Here is an 11,580-nt window from a genome sequence, read left to right on the forward strand (position 1 = left end):
GTAAAACGGAGTGGTCATATTATAAATACGTTTCAGTCAAAGAAGGGCTAAGTTTTTTCTGCTACATATTGATCTCAAGCTTATTACTCTGGATAACCTGTCCTTCTCTTTGCCGAACTCTCAAAAGGAGTAGGCAGCAAAGGACGTGGAATATCGCCCCCGGGAGCCTTTAGACCAACTTTATAAGTGTTTTCCTTTCCCTATAGAAAGGGGATGAGAGTTGTCTATGGCCGTGATATTTAAGAGAAGTTTGGACTTCAGGCGACTTTATACCGTCTCTGGCCAGTCAAGGTTGAAGAAAACACCTCCTTTTAATAAATAATTCAGGTATTTTTCTGTCGTTCGTCTGCACAAAAAAGGCCCTGGAGAAAGTCATTTGGGGGTATTAATTCGTGGGGCTGTCTAATCGATGCTAAGTGATCCTACTTCCCCTCGCTATCCCCTGGGATGATTTATCCGCTGGCGAAGGACGAATAAATAATTCTGTCCCGGCACGTCCCTTGACGTAAGTGTCCCTTACCTATTATTCCTCGAGGGATAATATAACTGATAGACGCCTGTTTAATTGGTAGTCCTGTTTATTAGCATTACTAATTTTACGTCAATTTGAGGTAGCACTTTTAGTATTTCAGTTCTCTACATTTTACTCATTTACTGTCTTTCGATCTGTCTCTAGTTAAAACATGAACATGAATTTATCAACTATTAATAATAGTTTCTATAAAAATAGTTAATTATACAAACCATTTGAAATCGATATTTATAGAAGATCAAACAAATATAAATATTTCAATTAATTATTCTTTTTATGTAAGGTCTTGGTTGAGATGAAAAAGTTAGGGTCTAGAGCGGCATTCGAACCCACGACCATCCGTTCAATACGCCGCTGCTCTAACCTCTCTCCCAATTGAACTATCGTGATGGCTGAATTCAAATGGTTAGAACCGCGGCGTTGAGTGGAAGGTCGTGGGTTCGAATCTCGCTCGTGAACTAACTTTTCTTCTCAACCAAGACCTTACATAAAAAGAATAATTAGTGCAAATAAGTAATTTGGTCAATCAGAGCACTAAGCATAATGTACTAATGTATTAATTCACTACTTTGGAGTGTGGCCCTTCTTCGATGATAATAATTAAAAAATGTAATATAAATAATATCACACACACACACACACACACACACACACACACACACACACACACATCTAACATCTACTCTGTTCCGGCCTCGGCATGTTCGTCACTTCTTCGGCTAGAAAATTTCCACGATTAAAAAAATACTCATCGAAAATATTTAAACTCTTAGATAACCAGTCCAATTGTTGAAATAATTATGTGAAAATTTTATGTATTTGAAATGTATTTTTAAACGGGCATGTGGCCGCAACGGTTTAGGTGTAAGGCAAAGGTCCCGGGTTCGAATCCAGCAGTCCTACATTCGAATCCGACATACTTACTAATGAGCTTTTTTCAAAACACCCGCACGCCGAGGGCTCATATAACCGCGTAAAAAATGTATTTTTATATCTGTTCACAATTGAGACTCGTAATTTCATATAGATGGAATAAATTAAAACACACACAAACGGGCCCGTGCACACAAACACTACATATTCATAATTAAACAAATTATTAAGCATAAATCACAATAAAAGTAAATAAGACTATAATAATTGTTTGAAGGGGGGTTAATCTCTCACACTAGTGACTAGACTCACTAATTACAAGAAATACAATTTTCACATAACAAAAATAGTTCTTCATCTTCTCGAGTGGATAATTTTAGATAATCACATATTAATTTTTATGCTTTCTTTACAGAAATTAAACAATGAAATCTTCACGATTTAATAGCTTTTAATCCAATAACTTAAATTGTTCAAAAGTTTCTTTTTGAGTATTTCACTATTTTTCACTTTGAGAGAAAAAATAGAACAGAAGTTTTTACGGTATAGGTCATGTTCATGTCTTTCAACAGTGGTGATGTCGGTTATTTCCGTTGTCGGGTATTATTTGTGCGTTGTTAATTTTTAGCTCTTTTGTTTATATGTTGTTTTCTTTTCACAAACGCCCCAAGCGACCTCTGACTGACCCGACGACATATAAACCCTACTCGGACAAAGTGACAGACAGTTCCTCACTGAAAATGAGCACAATGACGAACTATGCACTTGAGTAGTTCAACAAACCCGCGAATGAAGACGGACACATTAAATGGCCCAATGCCGGTTCAGCATGAGTTCACCAACTCGCAGATTAACACCCATCATCAACTCAAATTTACACCCAATCTATATGCTTGTAATTCAAATAAATAAAAATAATAATTGAACAGTTCATTACACATTCGTTACTAGATTGACTTGGATAAAGGTCAGCAAACATCAGAAATGGCACCGAGATTCCTGTACTTCCCAATTTCTTTTTGTAACATTGAGTTACAATTTTATGGCATCTTTCAGACAATATATTAACTATTTTAGATATACAGGTACAAAATAGTTTCATTGTTCGTTCCTTGGTTCTAATTGAGTCTGAAGGTGCAAGAAAGCCGTTGCCGAAAAGAAGTTAAAAGATTTAAATGTTTCTTCAATTTTGGCCTAATATATACAACCACATATTTGGGCACTAAAACATAGAACTGCATGAATTGAGAATTTAAATAAATTCAGTTTAGATTCTACAGAAATGCAATTATAAAACCATGCTTGTTTTATTGCATAATTTTTTAAAAACAAAATGTTAATAACAATTTAGTTTAGATGGTGATTCCTACGCACTGAAATTATTTTACAATTTGTCTAGTGTGATTTTTAAATTTTCCACTTTCTTACCTTAATTTTTTAAGTTCGTTTTTAAAAATCATAATTTTTGATCTAAATTCAACATTTCAATATACTTGGTAATAAAATTAATCGCAATACTTGAAGCCTGTGGGCTAGCATAAAAATAAATTTCGTCTACATTTTAATTTTTGTTTCACCGGCAAAAAATGCCATCCCCGTTAAGACTACGTACGAAATTATTTACGAACTGGGTAAAAAACAGAGGGCTAAGTAAGATTCCTTGCTCGACTCCATTTGTCTAGGTTTTTATTTAGTCCCATGAAAAATTACGTAAATCTTGCATAAAATGAAAATATATCTATGAGGATAAAAAGTTTTTATCTGCCTTTCAACTCTTATTTAGTCTATCACATACATATATTTTATGTCGTACAAAATTGTGTACTACTAATATTTCAAAACAGAAATTTTAAATAATTTATCAAGAATTTTGAATAGTTTACCATTTTGTGTTTATGTTAAACATAGTTTAAACGCGTTGATCAGGGTAGGAAAACGTTAAAAAATATTTTAAACTTTACTTTTTTCACATAATGTGTAACCATAAAAAATGTAAGCTACCAATTCAGAAAATAACTAATAAATAGTTTATATGTCCAGTGAAAATCACAGAAAAAATTATGAAAGCTTACAATTTTGTACTGATTTAAAATGAGTTATAAAAGAATTTAATTCCCTAAATAATGTATGTGATATTTCTATGTTTTTAGTACTGGAGGAGAGAGATATATTAACTTTTGTATAGTTTATAACAAGACGAGCGAAGGACAATTAAATGAAACTTTTTCTCATTTCAGCGATTTTAATAATTTACCTTAATTTATTTGACATTTTGTGCGCTTCAGGCAGAAGTTCAAAGGTAAAAGTTAATAATGGCTAATGGCAGAAAATGTTCCCTATCTTAGTCATAATCACAATTAATTCGTTCAAAAGCACCTTATGAATTGTAAATATGTTATATTACCTGAGAGAACATTTTCTCAAACGCTTTGTACTTTGTTCTATAAAGTGTTATTTTATTGTCAAATTAAATATAAAGACTATTTAACATGACTATGTCATCACTAAAAAACGAACTGCTTATAAATTGATGAATCTTATCACTTAGGGAGCTCCGTCCGTTACATTATTTTTTCCACGTAACCCCGGCTCCTGTAATATTTGTAGGTAATGCATATAGCAAACCAACCTAGTAAATCTTAAAAAAAAGTTGGAAAAATATTTGCCAAAAGTTGTTTTGAAAACAAATATAATCGGACATTCTGAGTGGTGGTATAAAACAGATAGCGGATGCTTCAATGCGGATTTCAATAAAAACCTTTTAGGAGCAGTTGATCCCGAGTGGTACTTAGGCTTAGGGTGGGAGTTTGTTTCCAGTAAGGGTCAGCAACTTTGGTGTTTCCAGCTGTGACCAGAACTGGAGACTGAATAATTAACACAACTGATATCACTTTCCCAAACCTCTCTGAATGGTCAATTCAGTTTTCTTTGGAAAACAGTCAGAATTTGACAATTTTTCTAAACCGTTGGTTAGACTTTCAATCCCGTAAATCTAAAAAATAAATGTACTTGTAAATACTAATAATTATATTAGAAAAAAATACATAGTAATAACGATTACTTAAGGCAAAAGAGACATCCACCTTTAAAATAAAGTGATCGATTTGATTGCTCTTAAGATCTTGCCGGAAAACGAAGAAAAAATTTCCTCTGATTATTTAGTAAGCTTCTAGTCAATATATGTATGCGTGAATATGTGTGTACATGTATGTGTAGAATTTACCAAAATCAGTAACCAGTACCCAATTACCACATGGTGACTGATCATTGTCGAGAGAGTCCCGGGTTCGAATCTCAGTGTTCTTTATTTACAAATATATAAGCGTTTTTTCAAAACCTCCAGAATATCGGAGGTTGATATAACCTCTGTTGTGAACTTCAACTTTCAGAGCACACCCCAGATTTGACTCCTAAACATTTCTAAGAATATTTTCTAAACATTTCTTTTTAAAATTTTCAAAATTCATAGCATAATGACAACAATCATTCTTTACAAGATAAAACGTTGTGAAATTAAGTTTGATGATTTAGTTGTTTAATCAAAATTTTGATCAACTCTGATTATCCTTTGTTTAGTTGTATTTCACTATTAACAATCTTGGTGAATCAGGATGATCATGGACAATCAATCATCTATAACAATTTTCAATGAAACAATGCATTTTATGATTGCAACATTAATGACAGAATTATTCAACAAAGCAAACCAACTATCACAGAATTTTGATTAAGTCTTGACTTATTTGATACTACTTAATTACTCGATCTCAAGTTATCTTAGTACCTTCATATGTAAATTGACTAGACTCATTTGAGCATTCTCAACCTTAAAGTCGCACAAAGATATGTGCCATCAAACTGGCAAAATTTTAAAACAAATTGCATTAAATGTTTTGAAGTTATAATTTTCTTACGTACATAATTTTTCAGTGTAAATAATCCAACGTTACAGCAATACATTTTTGAAAGTTAAGACTTCAAACACAACCATGTTTTGTCAGTGATTGACTTAAATACTTCAAAGAGCGAACTATCCTTGAATTAACTACTACTAAGGGCAAAGACCCAATTCTGCTCCTTCTCATTTGATTTTCACCAGGAACTACACAAGGGTCGGTTGTGCCCTTTGATGACGGTGAAATTCCTAACCGAAAGGTACACGAGGAATAAATTTTTTTTAAACAACTCTGTTAAATGTTACAATTATTTAACGGTGGTTGGTGTAAAAAAAGTGTTGAAACTGATAACTGAAAGTCTGAGAAAGGATTTATTTTCCGCGCCTGTTACAAAATCCACTCGCGGGCGATGAAGATTGTCGTTCAATAATTCAGAAAGCAATATGAGAAAGTTGTTTTGGAATAAGGGGCCATTTAATAAAACAGTGCCCAACGAATGGGTCTTTGTAGTGCAAGACGTTCCTTGATGGCAAGGAAGGAGAATTGGGTTCTGGAGGTGATATATTTGGATTTGACGACTTTGGGGCCCGGATAGGCTGTTAGGGTGCGTCATACATAAATAATCAAAGGGAAAACCGCCAGAGGATAATCGCTGAAATATGTCAGCTTTATTTATATTTTACAACACGTTCGTTAATAAATTAACATTTTCCGATGTCGTTATATTACTGATCGCCAGATTAACCTTTCACTCAATCACTCTCTCTTTCTCTTTTTTCTCACTTGGCTATTTCTCTCATAGAATAATTTTTAATTAAAAATTGAAAATATTCTTTTAATATTAAGATCATTGTTATTTAAATTTTAATGTCCAGATTAAGGGCGAAGGAAAAGCGACAAGGAACGTCATTTAAATTGTCTTTTGATGATCTTCTTTTTTATTTTTATTTTACTGCTTGAGTTCAGTAAAAACCTTAATATTAAATTTTGTAAAATAAAAAAGTACTACACTTCGATGGAAGGATTAATTACTATTGTAAAACTTTATAACTTTCAAATGTAACAATAAAAAAACCAGTGCTGTAAATTTTCTGCTTTAAGTTGAGATGATTTGCTCAAAATCACTCGAAACTTTAAATTTATCAAAATGTCCTAACTAAATTTAACTAATTAACTCTCAGTACTTCAAATTAATCTTGTATTCTTTTGTATGGATAAAAGTTTTAGATTTCTGAAATTTTGTTTGTGTGTGTTGTGTGTTTGTCAGTCTGCATCACATTGTGTGTGTGTGTGTGTGTGTGTGTGTGTTTACCACTCTTCAGTATACCAGTATGTAACGAAGCGTATCATGTAATTGTTCAATAAAGTAAGGTAATTCCTCTCATTCAGGAGGGCTTAACCATTGGAAGTCGCAGACAAGTGTTAAACCACTTTACAATACTTTTTCCTCTTATATTCAATTGAAAAGCCATGGGATATGCAAAGATCAGAGCCCAAATTCTAAAGTATTAAAATGCTGCAATTCGGCGGAATTCCTCTCTTCGTAAGCGGCATAGTGTTATAATTTATTTGTCAACCTCGAGTTTTTAAATTTATCTAACAATCTGATTCGGTGATTCATAGAAAAATTGCTCAGTCACTCGCGTGCAGATATATTCAAGTATTTGTTTTTGTTTTTGTAAGGGTTCTTTTAATATTAACAATGTATCGTGGTATTTCAAACCCCTCTCGATTTGCAAACCACTGTTTTCATATCGTGTCGTTTCACCTGCTTCTATGATTTCCTGTAAATTCCGATCGCACACAATACAACCGATAACCTCAGCCATAACAATAAAATCAACCATATCAATAAAAAACCATTGGTAATTCGTAATACTGATCTGACGAGTTTCGGAAAACAAATTGGTAAATTTGTGCTATGTGACCTACAGGTTGAAACATTCGAAAGGTAAGAAGGATCGATATTCAGCAAATTCGAAAAACAATTGCTCCCTTGTTATAACAGTGTAAAGTGATAAATCATTAAACATGATTAATATAAATTTTTATTTAGTATATCGTTCTTTATTTGAAATTTTAGTTATCTATAATACATTGACAGTCAAAAAATTCCACCCAACTGATTTGTTTCATTTTCTCGATAAAAGAAAATTCTGCACTTAATTTGTCTCATTGTTTTTAAGAATAAATATTTGATTATGCTAAGTTTTAAATTGGGAATATCAATTAGACGTAAACACACTTAATTCTTCATCCAAAACAAGGATAAAGAATTTTCAATGTTTAATTTTTACGGAATTTAAAATGTTTATTCAGTCTCACTTGAATTCTGAAGCAATAGACTGTTTAGGTTTCATCTTTGTTTTCAAAATTTCAATTTTTAAACTTAAAAATGCCACTTAGTGATGAGTATGTTGCGTGTCGTGTTGCACTTATTGATGATGGGCGTTCCATCGGAGTTCCCTACAAAATTCTGCGAGATGCCGTTAAACGTTTTCGAGAAACTGGGTCTTACCATAGAAGGCCTGGTTCTGGACGGCCTAGGGTAACAGAACCACAGGATGACTGTTTTTTGACTTTGAGAATTGGGCAAAACCGGGACCTTACTGCTGTTGAAGCGGTTCATCATCTCCAGGAAATTCTAGGTGTCCAAATTTTGTGATCTCACTGCTCGAAGAAGATTAAATCAGTACGGACTGAAGGCTTTTCGCCCCGTAAGAGGACCTGAATTGACCGGAAAACAGAGTTGCTCAGCTCGCATTTGCTCGAGAACACAGCCATTGATCTTTGGAAAATTGGTCTGCTGTACTTTTTACAGTGTAGATTTTCTTGCACAGAGTTGGTTGTTTTTCGTGGCGTGTCTTTGACGGACACTCGCTATGGGGATGAAATTTTGGAACATCATGAGTGGCCTATCCTCGATTAAATCAGCGACAACCCTATTCTAATGCACGATGCCCGTCCACATGTCGCTCGCATAGTACAAACGTACCTTCAACAGCATAACATCAGGGTCTTAGCCTGGCCAGCCCGTTCTCCAGACGTGAACCCCATCAAACATTTATGAGATAACCTCAAAAGACGAATAAGAGCCATCACATCCTCATACACTCCACGATCTCGAAAGGACTCTTTGCGAAGAATGGGCTAACCTGCAGCAAAGAGACATTTCCAGACTGGTATAAAGTATGCCGAGGCGTCTTCGAGATGGAATTAAGGCAAGAGGAGGAAATATACGATACTGAAATGCTAATTAAAAATTTAAAAATTAAAACAAATTTTATCTGCCCGTCTTTTTTTAAATTTTTTTAAAATTATTTTATTTTTCATTTTCATTAGCAGTTTACTTTTTTAAATATTTTTTTCGATAAAGACTCAATTATTAAACCTTAAAAAACGAGAAACTTTGATTAATATATAAAAATATATACAAATCAATTTATATTACAAGTGGGCAGAATTTTTTGCCGTAATTGAATAAGTGTACAATGATTAGTTTGGCTATAATAAGTACTTATTTGAAATTGTAATCTGTTTTCTTTTTTACCATAGTAGTTTTTCTATGAATAAATAATAATTTGTAGAGACACAATGAGAAATTAGCGTTGAAAAGTTCGGAGTACTCGGATCGTCCTCCAGGGACAGTACCTTATGGGCAAAAGGATATTGAATCGTTTCTCAAAGTTCTACGGGAATAAACGGGCCTTTTTCAAGGGATGGAAAAACGTTACACTTTTCGATATGTAGTTGTATCCGTTAATACCCTCCAGGATAAGGCGGTGATGAAGGGATTTGAGGAAACGTCGCAGTTCAACCTCTCATCATCCATCACTAAACCTCCACTTCAATTTTGGCTTTTGGAAACGTTATATTTCAAAAATTTGTTTAATAATAAATATTCAACTGATTTTCTTAACTATAATTCTAACTTAGATTTTGTCTTTATAAAGTAGAGGATAGCAAAATTGCTGTAAATCAATTTTCTTGAATCATAGAAAGTAAAATATGTATAAACTGTCAAGGGTTATTTGCTTTAATATTGTAAAGTATCGACCAAGTTGAAGTTATCAAAGGTGCGAGATCAGGCTAATCGTCCAAATGATGCACAGTATTCAATTAAGCCAAGCGTTCGGCTTATATTTGGCCTTCCTCAGATCACTAACAAAGATATTACAAATTTTCTGATCATTTATCTAAACGCGTAATACATTCATAATATAATAAATCTCATCACTGTAAGGTAAAAGTCCGGCGGCCGTACATTCAAACCCGAATTTTTTTCAAAAATACCGACACCACACCCCGAGCTGATATGCTGTTGCGAACCCTCGTAAAAAAATTACACTTGTATAAATATACTTTCAAACTCTCTGACAAGTAATGCTTTGTTTCTTGGTAGTATACCGTGGGGTATTCATTACATATTCTTAATGTAGAAATGCCATAAATTAAATGTTATGTAAATGGATGGAATGTTTATCTTTTTTAGATGTAACGGTAATAAAGCATAATGGAGTACTCATTATAAAGTGGTACCAAAAATTTTACATTGTTTTTTCCTTTAGTTTCATTGGGCACATAAAATGGAACATCAAGGATTGTCTTTAGCATTGGACAATTTGGATGTGGCTGATATTGGAATGTTTGACTGTACTTTATACTTCCAGTATGAAAGTTCATATCGGCTTCACTAAGCCGTTATTAAGCAGCCTTTAAGCCGTGAAAGAACCCGGTTGGCTGTCATAATTTCTTGACGTTTTAGTCGTGTCTCGGGATTCCATATCAAACGCCGATGAATAGTATTACGTACTTGTTGAGAGGGGGATATTACTGAAGTAAATTGGAGGAGGGATCTTCTTGCTGGTAGTGAAGCTTAACTGGGCGGATTTGTCCGTGTTAAACTTTATTCTTTAATTTTAATTTTATAAATGTAGTAGTTTGTGTGTTCTTTAAGGTTTCGAGTGGGAAGGTCATGATCAGAGATACATGAAAGGATCACTGATAAACCTAATTCAAATAAATTGAGATTGTTTTATTTAATATTTAACTATGCTGTCTTTAGATATTATTTTGCCATGTTTAGATTTATAGAATATTTAAAGAATGTATGAAGTCATGCAATGCAAATTTTGAAAAATAATCACAATGAAAAGAGATTGGTCTCTAGATCAATATGTTAAATATGGAAGGTAAAAGAACATTGATAGGTCATTCATTCATTCCGAAATTCATTCATTCACGCATTCATTCTAATAATGAGAGAAAAATATTGGATTTCGTAAATATTGGGTTGTCCGGAAAATAATGCAGGATTTTAAGTTTTCATTAAAAAAAATCTATATAAAATATTCTGTTTACGTTTACAGGATTACTCATTTGTATGAATGTCAACACTTATTAATCCTCTTCCAAATGATATTGTTTGTTTACCTCTGTAGCATTCCGCTACTTGGAAATNAATTAATAAGTTACCAACACGTTGGGAGAAATGTATTGAGAGTATGGGAAATTATTTTGATTAAAGAACATTGCTTTAAAGTAACTAGTTTCTTTTTTTTTGTTTAATACCAAAATCCTGCATTATTTTCCGGACAACCCAATAAATTACTACCAATGTCGATAGATAAATATAGCTGTTAAATATACATGTACAGGGTGAATGGCGATAAGTGTCGACAATTTCAAGAGGTGTTTCTACTCACCATATGCAACAAAAAACTTCCTACAAACCCCTGTCTAAAACTCAACGTCAAAGAAGTAATTGATGGTTTTGGGTGTTTTTTATTTTTCGTCTTAGGTCCACTAAATTGCTTATACACTTCAGAATTACTGACTGTAGAAAAATTTGGTTGGAAAAATTTCACCTGAAAGAACGTTAAATTTGCTGTAAGGAAACCTATTTACATTGCAGAATTGATGAAAAAATTCTGCACGAAAAATTCAGAAAAGACAAAAATGTTGAAATTTGGAACTTTTTGAAAATGTTGGATTGGCAACTGTTGATAACTACAAACTCCTGGAGCTTTACAAATTTCCTCAAAAGATTTTCATTCAATTACATTTCTGCGGTATACCGACCTTTTTGGATTGCGCTTCTGGAAGGCCCAAAATGTATGCGTTTTGTTGAAAAAAAAAACTGGTGTCGATGAAGTGGGTAACGTTCAATTTTTACAGGAAATCCGTCTGGCTCTTGAGTTTCGTGTCGGTTCTTTAATTTCAATTCAATCAGTTTGCTTTATGTTATCAGCTGACAACTTCCTCAGGTTGGTTATTTAG

The sequence above is a fragment of the Cimex lectularius genome, unplaced genomic scaffold (assembly GCF_000648675.2).
Source record: "Cimex lectularius strain Harlan isolate CLEC.00 unplaced genomic scaffold, Clec_2.1 scaffold128, whole genome shotgun sequence".
Classification (NCBI taxonomy): domain Eukaryota; kingdom Metazoa; phylum Arthropoda; class Insecta; order Hemiptera; family Cimicidae; genus Cimex; species Cimex lectularius.